We start from the raw sequence: 15,011 nt of genomic DNA on the forward strand, positions 1-15,011 counted from the left end.
ACATGTCAGGAGTTGCAATTTAGCACAGAGTATTAAGTTATAGTACCAAATTTTAACATTGGTAAAGCGAAAGAAAATTAACGGAAAGGAGTGATGAAAAAAAAATTGTTCTACAGCAAGAAAATTTTATCATCAAATAACACAAAAATTGTATTGTACTGTATTATATTATTTCAAATTTCAACATATGTAAAATTTTTAAATATAATAAATATACATACTATTACAGATTTTAAAAAATTCTTTATTCTTTCGCATATTTCTCATTTGAGTGTATCTTTCTTAGTAAATTGCTATCGTTGCTTAAAATGTCATAAAACTTTTCGCAAGAATTTGTTAAATTATATTTCACACCTAATATGGCTTTCAAAGTCTCAACATTTAATTGTGATTTATTAAATGTCCACTTTTTATTTACGGTAGAGAAAACGTGTTTACCCCCGCATTTGTTCCCGGTAAGCACAGTCTTTCTTCCACAATTTATAATGCATTATTGTATGGAACATTGTTTGAAAATGATGAAATATTTCTAACCGTTTGTTTTCTGTTGAGATTTTTGCTGATGCCAAATATTTAATATTTTCCTTATCTATATATATTTTTAATAATGATTCCTCGTTAAAAAGACCATTTTCGAAACTATTTTCATCTGGAAAATGTTGATTAATGTGATCGAATGATTTTTGTACATCTTTCCAATTAAGTTCTTGTTTTAAAATAACTCAATAAAAATGTTCAATGCCATTGTAATGTACCGTCTACCTTTGTAAATAATCTAAGCAGTTACCGTATAAGTTTTTGACGTGATTCATGAAATTTGCGCGAAAGAAGAACTCCCGGCAAGAAAAAAAAAGAAGATAAAAGAAACCCGGCAAACACGTAACCAATGTGTTAGTGAGGTACAAACCCGCGACTTCCTTCTATTAAATAGTTTTAATTCACTGGACCACTGGTGGATATTAGGTTATTTCAACCATATATATACAAGGACAAACATATAGTTTAATCTTATAATCCTTTTTTTAATTTTCGTAATACAACAAATTATTGTATGAAGAAAAAAGTGCGTCTGATTCAACATAAACCACACATTATTATAATTATACGATATTTACAAAGAATAATTTTACATTAATACATTCGACAAACGATATAATATTAACAAATCGCTTTCGTAAAGAATCGTACATACTACAAATTTAATTACACGGAATGTGGCAAAGTTATCTTACGTTGGCAAAGATAATCAAATTTATGTAGTATATTCAATATTTTCATAATTATATCGTGTATTAATACATATTGTATGTCTATACGTTCTTGCTACTCACGCTGCACACATGAGCACAATACTATGATGTGAAGACTTAAGTGTTTTTAGCAGCCTTATACAAAAATTAAAATGATGTTTACATCTAATTTAAGAGCTTGTCTATAAAAGTACAATGTCAAATGTTTCCTGCTATTATTGATTAAGAATAAGAGTATAAGTCAAAGCTACGCTAATGATTGTAAGCACTAAGCTTGAATTAATTGTAAACATATTCCAAGCAATAAAGGTTGGTAAATCTTGCAAACATTCCACAGAGAATATAAATGCCTGTAATTTATCATTTTGTTCTTCAGTCGAGAGTGATCGAGTGTAGACTTCTCTGCCTATTATTCTTGCTGCTTCTGTCATTCTAGTAGAAGACAAGCAAATATCAGAAAATAAAACAAATGGAAAAACAGAAGTAGATAGGAATGTTATGAAATCTAATAAACTATACGAAGTAAATTGTGCAAAGAAACTATTCGAATTGAAGATAATGTTACCCGCTGTGACGGCCGTCCACAAAAGTAACGAAAAAGAATAGAATTCTTGCACTTTATGTGTCAAAGTCACTATTTTAGCGTATTGTTTAGATAAATTCGACAGTTTCAATGACAAATCATCGCCTGAAAAATCGCAATGAGAAACACTAATGAGTGCTGCTTCGATCTCGTTGCATATGGAAGAAAAGAATACGAACATCAAGTTTTGTGGCACCATCAAAAAAACTGCGAATATAAATTCACCCGTGTAAAAAATCATATCCGAATGGCTTCCTGAAATTTCTATACCGAATACTCTACATATTTTCCATTGAATATAAACCTCTTTTGTATATAAGCACAGAGTTGCAATAGAATATAATAATGAATTTAAAATAATTAATGAAATTTTAATATAATTTTTTAGTCTTATATTTGATTTTACATTCGAAATACGACTTAAAATTTTCATTTGAAGAAGTAATGTTTGTTTATTTTGGTGAAAGTTATAAAAAGAATATAAAGTAATTGCACCTGCTACAAAAAAATGCAATGAACTAACGAACATTATTAATTGGGAGTTTTCGTAGTAATGTATTAGTGAAAATAATAAAAAATAGACGTTATATATCGAACCCATTATAAAAACAAAAGTACTGTGAATAGTGAATTTCTTGTGATTAAATTTCATTCCCCAAATAGCCATAACTGTCATCAAAGGAATCCAATTTTTTAACTTCTGAGAGTGTTCATCTTCGGAATAGGGACGTATTTGTAGATTTCTCACTTTTGACATCGGCATTTTTGATTGAAGTACTTCTAATTCTATCAAATACCTGTGAATAAGAAGACGGAATATTATTCCCAAAGAAAACAAAACAATCAGCAACGAGATGTGTAACTGTCCCAACGAAAAGTTTAAAAAATTTGTGTGTTGCGTTTAAATAAAATCTGTTACGAGATATTATTTAAAAAATAACTTTTATATTATTAATAANGAAGATAATGTTACTCGCTGTGACCGCTGTCCACAGAAGTAACAAAAAACAATATAATTCTTGCACTTTATGTGTCAAAGTCACTATTTTAACCTCTTCTGTATAGAAGCACAAGTATGAAATAGAGTATAATAATTAATTTAAAATTATAAAATTTAAAAAATGTTTAAAATATTATATTTTGAATTTTTCGAATTTGGAACGAATTCTGTGAGATTGTGGACCTATTGGGTAGTTAAATTAATTAAATTAAGAATTAATACTGTACTCAGTTAATGCAGAAATGGAAAAGAACCCATTGTCTATTATCTCCACCTGGGATTTCCGTTCAAGTGTTATTCGATATCTAAGGACGCTGAAATAGCCGTACAGATCGACAATGTTTTCGAAGTATGGAGTTACTTTAAAACCTTAGACAAAACATTTGATTTTTAATGGTAGAAAGCTGTCAAATCGGATAAAAGTATAAGATTAGTCACAACACCTGCTAGGAAGTATCAATAAGTCGACTGAAGCGTTTGGTTCCTGACAGCTCATATTTGCCGAACCAGGAAACGGCATGAACTTACACCATATTAAGTTAAAGTTAACTGACTTTTCTCCCACGCTCAAGGAAAGATAAATGTAGCTCAAACTCAAACCTCCAGGAAGATACTCTCCTATAAGCCATAGAGCAAGGCTTGTCAATTAATCGTCTCGCCTCACCCGCTCCCGTTTCCCGTCTCTCTGCCAGCATGATCCTGGAGCGTGTCGCGAACTTCACAAGAGAGACTTTTTTTATACTCTTTCCGCCCTGTGAGCACTCAGAGAGCCTGTTATAGCAGGCGCAATGTGGGTTTGGCCAGGCCCACAATGGGGCGACCGGGTAGTGAGAGACATGGCTCGACATATTTGAATGGACCACTCCCCGAAAAATTCCTCGGGATTCCTTGACCCGTATGGATTCGATTTCGGGTTTCCTAGAGCGGTAGGCTGCCACCGTGACTGCTCGGCCATCCGGCCCTCACAAAAGAGACTGTCTACAGACGTCCCTCCATACTCTGACACGAAAGGAAAAACTACTACACTCACTTCTACTGACTGCCCATTTTAGAGCTTCTCGCTAACTTCCCATAAAACGGAATTTGAAAACATCGGTCTAAAAGGTATATTACTTAAGAAAATGTAAACTCTCTCTCTCGATCAATTAGCCTATAAAGACGTAGATATAAGGCTTTAAATCCTATACTAGTGGTGATGTACTGTACTTACATCGTTTTCAAATATTTATTGTAGTTGTTTTAATTTTAAAATGTTTCACTCACCTCTGNATTTTCCATTTCGATTATATTATATGAATACGGTCAAATTTTTGAAAAATATTTAAGCTAACTTGAATGAAATAATTAACCGCTAGACTACTGGTGCCTGTTTTCAAATATTTATTGTAGTTGTTTTAATTTTAAAATGTTTCACTCACCTCTGAAAAATGTTTTTCAGCATTTACTTTGTATAATTCTTTTAATATACAGACGTTATTGATGATGTGTAATTCATCTTAATATTTATATTATAAATAAGCTATTTCTGCTAATATACTGCTCGTTCGTCTAATTCATAATGACATTCGCTATTCGTGTAAACTTCTGTTGCTAAGCGAGAGAAAACAAAGAAAAAGCTCTCCAAATTAAAACTGCATCGATTCCCTTATAGAATTTTAATTTTTTTAATGATTAAATTACATTCGCGAATAATAAATAATAATTATATTTGCGTGTCATTAGAGAGATGTTAAAATTGCGTGACTTAAAGTTACTATCGATGGATGAAAAGTAAATTCGATTATAATTACAGTAATTAATTTAATTTAAAAATTCATATTTACGAAGCGAGTGACGTTTTAATTTTCTCGACTTTTATACACGGTTGGGCATATAAAAGTTGCCTGGACGAGTGGATACGATTAGCTTCGATCCACCTTCAGCAACTTGTTGACCAGGGCCCAAAGGTGCCAAGAGATGAATGGTGGTCACTTCATTCATTCATTCATTCATTTATTTTATTAAGGTACTAAAGTACATATTCAGTACCGCTAGGCACAACTGGATGACTGTTACAGAGAGAGAGATATGTAATATTCGATTTTACATGGGAGTCACGTACGAAATGAAGTAAAAGTGTTTACAAAATACAAATCACGTAAGATTACATTAGGATTACATTACATATGAATGACAAATGGTTACAGACACAGAGTAACAAATGAATACTTATGGTTGACAGAATGATAAATGATTACAAATAATAGGCAGAAGGACCAGTGATTACATAAAAGAAGAAGAACGAAACTGCGTACAATAAATGCTACAGTGAATATAAGGCGCGTACAATAACGGATAAAAGGAAACATAAGGTACAATAAAATATACATTTACGAAATAAGAATAGGGTGATTACAAAAAGATAATACAAATTACGAAAGAAATAAAGGAATTTACAATATACACAGGTGCACAGGACAGAAGGTGCCGAGCAGAGCAGAGGAGATTAGCTGGAAGCTTAGGTACCGGTGAGGACGTTGGTTCTTTTGTTATATTACTTGATGAGAATGATGAGCCGATTAAAAGTGTCCCTATCATTTATCAGGTCGTTAACTTGGTCTTGAAGTTGGTGGTCACTTTCAACATCTGCTTTTGTCAGGTTCTCGTACTGTATTTCCTTTCCTCTGCTGCGTTTTTTTGTACCCTTGAACTCGGTTCTCCGGGCCACTTTTATTTGCCCACCCTGTATAACACAGGGAAAGTGTTGACGATACAAGCCTAGACAAAACGTTTAAAAACTTTTCTTAAAAAGTGCTAAAATTAAAATCTTTTAAAACCATTACATGCGTACAAGTTTCTCTATATGAGATCAAGTTCAATTGACAAAAACCAGCACAGTGTGTTATAACCAGATTAAGGAGGGTACTTAAATAAAATCTCTAGTGGACTCTACCTGTCATTAAGAAGTGGTAGCCAATCTCCCTAATACTTAGACCATTCTTTAATTTATGTTATAGTAATTTATTTTAATATGTTCTAAAATTTCAAACAATTTCTTTTTTGAACATTTTAATATAATCAAGTGAGAACTCGCAACCTTCTTAATTTCTGCTAAATTAGTGTAAATATATGTAATAGCGCAGAAATATTTTTTTGATCTGATGTATAGAACTATTCCAATTCCATTTATATATTGATAATTCGGTTGGCAGCTGCAGGATATTCTATATACATATACCCCCTATACTTATATAGGGGGTATATGTATATACCCATATATGTATACTTATATGTATATACCCTATACATATAACCCCTATACTTATATACATATATAACATTATTTTGTTGCATCATATCAATATTTTCAATATCGATTTGTTTTTAGAATTTTAATATTTCTAATGAATAAATTACATTCGAAAATAATAAATAATAATTATATTTTGCGTGTCATTATAGAATTGTCAGAATTGCGTGTTTAAAACTACTATCGATGAATGAGAAGTAAATTAGATCATAATTAATTAAAAATTCATATTTACGAAGGGAGTGAAATTTTAATTTTTCCGACGTTTATAAAACACTGGGAAAGTTTAACGATCGGTTAAAGTGTATACTGGGAAGGCCATTTTTTACACAGTTAAAGCTTAATAAATACTGTGTCTTTTGATGAAGTTTTCTGACGTGATTCGTAATAAGGGACTTTCTTTTCCCTGAAACTTTCAGAGAAAATAGCTTATTTATTCAACATATATAACTCGATCACCTAAATATCAACCTTTAGGATGCGTATTGTCTTATCTCGAATAAAATTGTTAGGTGGATCCTTTTAAAATCCTAAAGTTTTTGGCTTTTTGGTACCTTATCACACAAAAACATTTATTGTTATAGACTTTGTTAATAGAAGAAATACATTTTGAGTCATAATGTCCCCTCTTCAGTCTTTATTCTTTATAAAGGGAATAATATATACAAATTACATTACACCTAACCATACAAATAATATATATATAAAAAAAAAAAAACATTTTTCTGACGTAGTTGATTATTAATTACAAATTGAAATTAAAAATTGGGCAATTGACTGGATAAGATGTGTTTATAGTAGAGTGCTGTATAAAATAATATTAAGATAGATAAGTATTATAATACCATATCATAAATATCATAAAAAATTACTAAATACTAAACGAAGTATTGTTCAAAATATTGATATGATGCAACAAAATTATGTTATACATAGAATATCCTGAAGCTGCCAACCGAATTATCAATACATAGGTTAAACTGTAAGAGCCCTAAAAATCAGAACAAGAGAACATTTATGCCCTATTAAATATATTTACACTAATTTAGAAGTGGCAATACATTGTAATGGAGAAGGTTGCGAGTTATCACTTGATAATAGTAAAATCCTCAAAAACAATATTATTAAGAAGAAATTATTTGAACTTTTAGAAATTATTAAAATAAATTATTATAAAATAAATTTAATTAAAAGATGGTCTAACTGTTAAGGAGATTTAGCAACTACAGTCGACCCCTCTATAACACTGTTGATTATTCCGTTTTATATGAATTCCATGTTGTATGAGTCATCTAGATTTTACAAATATGTAAGCCGTTCACAGCTCGGGACACGTATTTGTAAAATCTAAGTGACTCCTCGTACAACATGGAATTCATATAAAACGGAATAATCAACAGTGTTATAGGGGGGTCGACTTGTACTTTTTCATGATAGGCAGAGTCTACTGAGATCCTATTGAAATCTCCTCCTGCATCTGGTTTTTGTCGATTGAACTTGATCTTATACAGAGAAACTTGTACACTTATGGAATGGTTTTAAAAGCTTTTCCTGTGTTATATAAAAGTTGAGAAAATTAAAATTTCACTTGCTTCGTAAATACGGATTTTTAATTAATTGTTATCTAATTTACTTTTCATCCATCGATAGTAACTTTAAGTCACGCGATTTTAACATCCCCCTAATGACACACAAACATAATTGTTGTTTATCATTCTCGAATGTAATTTATCCATTAAAAATATTAAAATTCTAAAAGGAAATCGATGAAGTTTTAATTCGGAGAGCTTTCCCTTTGTTGACCCACGCTTTCTGGATCGGTTTTCCTCGCGATAGAAGTTCACACGAATAACGAATGTCTTTAATAAATTAGACCAACGAGCGGTATATTAGCAGAAATTAAAAGTATTTTTTAGATGTAAAGAAATATCTTTTACATTAGAATTAAGGTGAATTACACATCGTTACTGACGTCTGAACATTAAAAGAATTATACAAAGTAAATGCTGAAAAACATTTTTGAGAGGTGAGTGAAATATTTTTGAATTAAAACAACTACAACAAATATTTGAAATGGCATACAGACACCACCAGTGGTCTGGTAGATACACTCACTGACAGTGTTCGTGGGTTCGAGCTTCGCAAATGGACTAACCATTTGCAGTTTTCGGGGTTGGTTGAGGTTAGTAACACCAAAATATGGGTTTAGTACCGAGTTCATGAATTTACTAACGTAAAAGTAGCCACTGTTGGCTGCACCCCAAATTATGACAAAGGTCCACAAGGTATCAAGAAAGGGCATTGTACATTATACAAGAAGCATTAAAGTCAATGATTCAATACCGGATCAGCGCTCATCCAAAATGGTACTGAATGCATTCGGAGCTATTAATGCAGATTAATTCATTAATATTGTGCAAGAAATTACATGTTGAATGCTGTCTGACATATCACAAACAGCACAAACATAAGAACAGGTTACAAACGTTTATACAGTATGCAGATTAACTGTGCGTAAACTAGATACAGGGCAGTTTACTATTAGTGGTCCTTTTGCATATGTTATTATGATATTGCATAGAGGGCCAGTATGTTGGACTTTTTGTCAGAAACAAGAGCCACCGTGTTGTCGGCATATCCTTGCACCAGGAAGCTTGGTATCCTGTTGCAGATCAGAAGATCATTGTGAACTAGGGTCCAGAGGGTTGGACCGGCTATAGTCTTCTGAAACCTTCACACAAACTGCAATGTCTTCGGTTTCTTGATTTACCACAGGACTCGGGACGTCATTATTTTATATTTATTTTTATTTCTTTTTTTTACGCTCACTGTTGATTTTCCTGCTCGGCACGTCATCTCTATGTGCACTCTGTATATAATCATCCCGACTGTGCGTAGCGGTGTCGGGCATAATATAGTTTATATTGTCTGTCTATAGACCCCAGAGGGCAACCCTTAGCTGCTTGGTGAGTGTTGGAGAAGTTGTTTGTATAAAAGCCAATGTGCCTATCTTCAAGAAAGCTACTGATGATGTTAAAGATGTTATAAGGCAGTGATATTCACGGAGTCGATACAGGATTTCAGGCCACCATAAGTTATCAAACTCTCCATGGAAATAATTGGAAATTAGAACAGAGTGTTTACTATCTTTCTTGGCTTTTTCAATATAATCAATGATCGAGGCTAGGGCTGCGATAGTTGACCGACCAGGAACGAAACCATGTTGGTTTATATTGATATAGTTATTCTAAATAAGATAATTGGTGATACGATTGTGATAAGTCTGTCCAGAATTTTACCAATGATTCGCAGAAGGGAAATGAGTCCGTAGTCTCTGGGGCTATTGGGTGGTTGTTCACTGTTCTGTGGTATAAGTTTGACTGAGGCAGACTTGTAGTCAACAGGGAAGTACCCAATCTAAATGCACCGATTATATAGTACTGCAAAGAATGTTAGATGTGCTTCAAAGGATTTCTTTGTCATTTTGCCTTTATTGCATCCTTTCCAGGGGCCTTCTTTATTTTTATCTTTTTGAAGGCTTTGGAAACTTCACTGTAACTGGAAAAACGTTTATCACAAGTGTTTGGGGCGAATCTAAAGAGGTCCGGTTTTTATTTATGCACACTATTGTCATCATAGTAGTCTTTATAAAAGTATGGTTCTTGTACCATTATAACATCTACCTTCTATTCTTCTGCTGTTTTAAGCAGGAGGAAAGTTAGTCTTGGCTTTTTGAAAATTGGTTTGGAGTATGTTTAGCTTTATATTGTATGATTGCTGTGTGTTACTTTGATTTCCTCTATTGGCCATAGTTGGTTTTTTTTAATCATTGATGACTTTGTTCGGATTGTAATTGGACAGCCTGCATCAAATGCATTGCGATCTGTTCTGAATTTATAGCCCTCTTCTTCGGATTTATTTTCTGTTTCGCAATTTATGCAGCAGGGTGATCTATCTAGACTATTGCAGTCTGCATATTTATGCTGCGTTATGCAGTGACTGCATGTGAGATATTCTATACACTTTTTGACGTAATGACCATATCGCAGCAGTTATAATATCTTATTAGAGGAATGAAAAAATCGTTCGGAATTTTTTCTTGTAGGTATGGATATTTGTGTGCCTGTATGGAGAAGGACCATTGTTCTTACCCAATTCGAAGCTTTATAACTTCTGTGCCTTTAGTCATAAATTTCTGAAATTTTGCATAGTAGGATTTTGTGTGTAATGAAAAAAGGTTTGTAGAAACTTTCAAGAAAATCGGCTATTATTCAAGAGATATAAAAAAGACAGTGACCATATTAGTGATTTCAAATTTACCAGGTATCATATTACCGGTAATTCGGTAATTATATTCAGGATTACCGGTAAATTCGTATTAACAATTGGTTTAAAACGAAACTGAATTTCTGACAGATTTATTGGATAACCATTTATTTTCAAGTTTTCTATCAGTTTCGACAAACAATTCTTGTAATAGCAATTATTATGACATAAGAAACATTGAAATAATGCTGATAATTAATTATGTTTTTCTTCATTTTAAAATTAGGCTTTTAACGAACATAATACATCTAGCTCTCGTCTAATCTATGCAGATTTATTTTTCGAAGAAATGGCACCTGCATTAGAAAAAGATCTTTCGGAATCAATACTACTGTACTTGGACGTACTGTCAATAGAGCATTGAAAACCTTTTTAAGATACGTTCCTTGTATTTTTTTTCTCTAAGAAATAATTCATTTTTTTTTTAACTATATCTTTCACACTTTTAAACTTACTTATATTATTGTTATCAGTGTCTACGCTAGTTTTATGTTTAATGAATAAGTTCAATTACTCTTTCGTTGTTAAATTTGACTTTTGTATTGTGCACTTTGTTCCCGTGTGGACGTGAGAAGTTGATAGTGTAGTAAACAATGAACACCTCTCACCAGAATCTGAGTCTGATCTAATTTTAGTGACATTTGCACGTCATGATTTCTTTTCATTTTCTGATAAGTGCTTGATTATTTCTACAATCTCATTTAAAATTATATTATTGTTAACATTATTGGATATTTCGTGTAACTTATATTTGTTCAATTTTCTGAGTTATTTTCCTGTAATTTACTTCAAAATCAAGACCCATTTTTGGAGTATAATACAAGTAATCAAGTTATAAAGAGACTAGAAAATTCCTTTTAATAACCTTAAATTACAAATGGAATGACGCAGCACCACTCGCACTGTTTTCTTGCTATGGTATGGGGGAGACAAGAAGGAAATCTGCTTCACTGCCAAGGATAATTCCGATGGGAATTTTAGTAAAATAAATATCGAGTTAATTAAGAGGTTTTTTTAAACCGAATTACCGGTAAAAATTAAATTACCGGTAAATTTACCGGGGTATAATTTTTCTAATTTACCAGCATACCGGTAATACAATCAATAACTATATTTCTAAATCTTCTAAAGTTATCTTTTTCTTGTAAAATTTTTAGTTTAGAAAATAAAAACTTATGAAGTTTTTAAGTCCTTTCTTCTTATCTTATAACAATATAATCGAGATGAATTAATAATGACAATGATAATGAGAATATTACGCACAGAACCCAAACGATTTAAAGATGAAATTTGGTACACCGTTAAGGTACGTCATGAGAATGACCACAAAAAGAGATTTTTTTTAAATTTGAGAGAGAAGTTTATGACTTCTCTCTCAAATTAACTCGTTTACTGTAGTATTAACTCGTTTACTGTAGTATTTTACATGCGGTTTTTATGTCGTTGACTGTGTTTTAATAAGGTTCGTCATGAAAATCCACATTAAGAAGAGATTTTTCCAAATCCCATTTTCCAATGGAAGAAGAGCAAGAGGTTAGCCCCCCTGGACCTGCTACAGTCTGGCGAACACTGCTCACTTTTTCACCGGATGGTTTTACCCGAGTGAACGAGGCGTGATAGATCTGTCCATAGAGTTTTGGCGCCTAATAATTCCACGCGAGAGCAAGTTAAACAACAAAAATATCAATTTAATGAACGTAACACAAAAGCATGATATAGTAAGTTAATACACTACAAATAATTCTATCTTTCATAAGTAACATAATGTCCGGGTCTATTTCTGTGTTTCAGAAAGCCTTATATCCTTACAGACTAATTCACCGAAAGAGAGAGTGTTTACATTTCGTTAAGTAATATACCTCTTAGACCGACGTTTCCATATTCTATTGTATGGGACTCAGGCGAAATGCACCAGTATCGGCGTTCAGTAAGGATTGCGAGTAGTCCTCCCTACTTTCGTGTCAGAGTATGTCGGGACATCTGTAGACATTCTCTTTGAGAAGTCCGCGAAACGCTTCGGGAACATGTTGGCAGAGAGATGGGAAACGGGAGCGGGTGAGGCGAGAGGGTTGACAGACAAGCCTTGTCCTATGGCTTATAGGAAAATATCTGCCTGGAGGTTCGAGTATGTGCTACATTTATCTTTCCTTGAGCGTGGGAGAAGAGTCAGGTAACTTTAACTTAATGTGGTCTAAGTTCATGCCGTGTCCTGGTTCGGCAGATATGAGCTGTTGGGAAGCAGATGCTTCAGCCAAACTACTTATACTTCCTAGCAGATGTTGTGACTTTTCTTATTTCATAATTTTATTTGTTCTGACAGTTTCCTATCATTAGTAATCAAATGTTTTCACTAAAGTTTAAAAATTACTACAGACAGTGTAAAGATTGTCGATTTGTACTGTTATTTGAGCGTTTTTATCTATGGAATCAGAGGCCAACAAAAATCCTAGGTGAAGAGAAAAGTAACTGAATTTGTTTTAACTACCCAAAAGTTTATAAGCTTACACAATATTTGAATTCGTTCCAATTTCGAAAAATTCGATATATATAATGTTCAAACAAGTTTTTTTTTTTTTAAATTTCGAATTTAAAATTAATTATTTTATTTAAGTAAGGTTAAAAATTTCCTATAAATTTGACACTAATTCTATAATGTAATCGAAATGTGTTGATAATAATTATAATAGTAATGAGCGCAGGGCCTAAATGGTTAGAAGTTGTAAGTTAGAATTTAAGACAAAGTTTGGGCAAGTAATGAAAATGCAAAGTAAAAGGATATTTTTGGAAATTCTTCTGCGGGTAAGAGGAAGAAGTCTTAAAAATTACATTGAAAAACTCAGTTTCTTCTCTACTATTTTAAATGCGGTTCTTCTCCTAATTTTTTGCACCTGATAAAAACGGCTTTATAACTACAAAGGCTATCTTACCAAAGTGTTTATCAAACAGAATGATCAATCTAACATGTTTTTAAAAAGTCTATTCTTCTTCTAATACCGTACAAAATAAGCTGATCATCTCAATCTTTGCAGTTGTTATTTTTTGCCCGAGCAACGTCGGACTCATCTGTTAGTTAATAATAATATAAAAGTTATTTTCTTAAATAAAATCTCGTAACACATGGATCTACATTCAATTTTTTTTTAAACTTTTCGTTGGGAAAGTTACGTATTTCGTTGCTGGTTGTCTCCTTTTTTTTCTTTAGGAATAATATTCTGTATTCTTATTCACAGGTACTTGACGGAATTTGAAATACTTCAATCGAAAATGCCGAAGTCAAAAGTGAGAAATCTACAAGTACGTCCTTATTCCGAAGATGAACACCCTGAAAAGTTAAAAAACTGGATTCCTTTGATGACAGTTATGGCTGTTTGGGGAATGAAATTTAATCACAAGAAATTCACTATTCACAGTAGTTTTGTTTTTACGATTGGTTCGATATATAACATCTATTATTTATTATTTTCAGTAATACATTACTACGAAAACTCTCAATTAATAATGTTTCTTACTTCATTGCATTTTTCTGTAGCAGGTGCAATTACTTTGTTTTCTTTTTACAATTTCCACCAAAATAAAGAAACATTTCTTGGTCAAATTGAAATTTTAAGTAGTATTTCGAATGTAAAATCAAATATAAAACTAAAAAATTATGTTAAAATTTCATTAATTATCTTAAATTCATTATTATACTCTATTTCTTACTTGGGCTTCTATACAAAAGAGGTTTATATTCAATGGAAAGTATCTAGAATATTCGGTATAGAACTTTCAGAAAATATTTCGGATATAATTTTGTACACCGGTGAAATTATGTTTTCTGTATTTTTGATGGTGCCCCAAAATTTGTTGTTCGTATTTTTTTCTTCCATATGCAACGAGATCGAAGCAGCACTCATCAACGTCTCTCATTGCGCTTTTTCAGGCGATGATTTGTCATTGAAATTGTCAGATATCTCTAAACAATACGTTAAAATAGTGACTTTGACACGCAAAGTAGAAGAATTATATTCTTTTTCGTTACTTTTGTGGACGGCCGTCACAGCGGGTAACATTATCTTCAATTCCAATTATTTCTTTACAAATTTTGCTTCCTATACTTTAGTAGATATCATAACATTTTTATCTCTTTCTATTTTTCCATTTGTTTTATTTGCTGATATTTGCTTGTCTTCTACTAGAATAACAGAAGCAGCAAGAATAATAGGCAGAGAAGTCTACAGTCGATCACTCTCGACTGAAGAACAAAATGATAAATTACAGGCATTTATATTCTCTGTGGAATGTTTGCAAGATTTACCAACCTTTATTGCTTGGAATATGTTTACAATTAATTCAAGCTTAGTGCTTACAATCATTAGCGTAGCTTTGACTTATACTCTTATTCTTAATCAATAATAGCAGGAAACATTTCAGATTGCACTTATATGGTCAAGCTCTTAAATTACATGTAAACGTCATTTCAATTTCTTTATAAGGTTGCTAAAAACACTTATGTCATCACATCATAGCATTGTGCTCATGTCTGCAGCGTAAGTAGGAAGAACGACTCGACATACAATATGT

The sequence above is a fragment of the Centruroides sculpturatus genome, unplaced genomic scaffold, assembly GCF_000671375.1.
Source record: "Centruroides sculpturatus isolate CEXI.00-Female unplaced genomic scaffold, Cexi_2.0 scaffold1669, whole genome shotgun sequence".
NCBI lineage: Eukaryota > Metazoa > Arthropoda > Arachnida > Scorpiones > Buthidae > Centruroides > Centruroides sculpturatus.